Here is a 1,549-nt window from a genome sequence, read left to right on the forward strand (position 1 = left end):
ACTAATAACCAGCCTAATAGTGGTAGTATAGAGATTACCCCTTATTCTTTTATAACACAGATTCAGAGAGAGGAGAGGTGATATCTTATTACTGTGATAGTAAAGCAAGAGACACTGCATCTTTACAAAGAAAAAGAGGTCGTGCCAGATGAGAAAAGATTAAAAAAAAAAACCCCAAACCTTACCTTCTGCCTTAGAATCAATACTCAGTATGAAAACAGTAAGAACTAGACAGTTTGGGGTTAGGTGATTTGCTTGGGGTCACACAGCTAGAAAATGTTTGATGTCAGATTTGAACCCAGGTCCTCTAGACTCCATGTCTGTCACTCTTATCTACTGTGCTACCTAGCTGCTTCAAGCTTTCCTTTTTTGATAGAATTTCTAGGCTGGTTCAATTACAAAGAGATACTATATCAGAAAAGCAGAATTTTCCCCATGTCCTCATGGGCAAGATGGAAAAATATGAGTTAGGTGAAGTATAGCTGGGTGGGTTTCAAAGAGATGGGATGACCAAACCCAAAGGGTGAGTCATTAATTAGTTGATGTCAGCTTGGAAAAGAGTGCTTCAGGGACCATCTAGATGTCTTTGGTTCTGAGCTGTCTGACATTTTTCTCAATGACTTGGATGAAGACATAGATGACATTTTAAATCCAATTTCCGATGACCCAAAGCTAAGGATAACTAACATACCATATGACAGTAAAGATCTAAAAAGACCTTTGGCAGCTTGAATAAGGGACCACATTTAATAGAATGAAATTGAATTGAGATAAACTTACAAATCCTTCACTTCGGTTAAATAAAATGTCACCTGCAAAAATAATGGAGAAGTGTGGCTAGAAAGCAGTTTACACAAAAAAGATTCAGAGGTGTTCGTGGGCTGAAAACTCAATATGGGACATGGCAGTCATTTAAAAAAGCTAACAATAAAAAAAAAGATAACCATAATAGGTGGCATTTAAAAAGATAAATCCCCAGATGAAAACTAAATTAGAAATACTAAAAACCAAGGGAGAAATTAATAAAATCGAAAGTAAAAGAACTATTGAATTAATAAATAAGACTAGAAGCTGGTACTTTGAAAAAACAGATAAAATAGACAAAGTACTGGTCAATCTAATAAAAAAAAGGAAAGAAGAAAACCAAATTGATAGTATCAAAGATGAAAAGGGAGACCTCACCTCTAATGAAGGGGAAATTAAGGCAATCATTAAAAACTTTTGCCCAATTATATGGCAATAAATATAACAATTTAGGAGATATGGACGAATATTTACAAAAATATAAACTGCCTAGATTAACAGCAGAAGAAATAGAATACCTAAATAATCCCATATCAGAAAAAGAAATTGAACAAGCCATCAAAGAACTCCCTAAGAAAAAATCGCCAGGGCCTGATGGATTCACAAGTGAATTCTATCAGACATTCAAAGAGCAACTAATCCCAATACTATACAAATTATTTGATATGATAAGCAAAGAAGGAGTCCTACCAAATTCCTTTTATGACACAAATATGGTACTGATTCCAAAGCCAGGGAGATCAAA

This window comes from Gracilinanus agilis, chromosome 1, assembly GCF_016433145.1.
Source record: "Gracilinanus agilis isolate LMUSP501 chromosome 1, AgileGrace, whole genome shotgun sequence".
In the NCBI taxonomy this organism is placed as follows: domain Eukaryota; kingdom Metazoa; phylum Chordata; class Mammalia; order Didelphimorphia; family Didelphidae; genus Gracilinanus; species Gracilinanus agilis.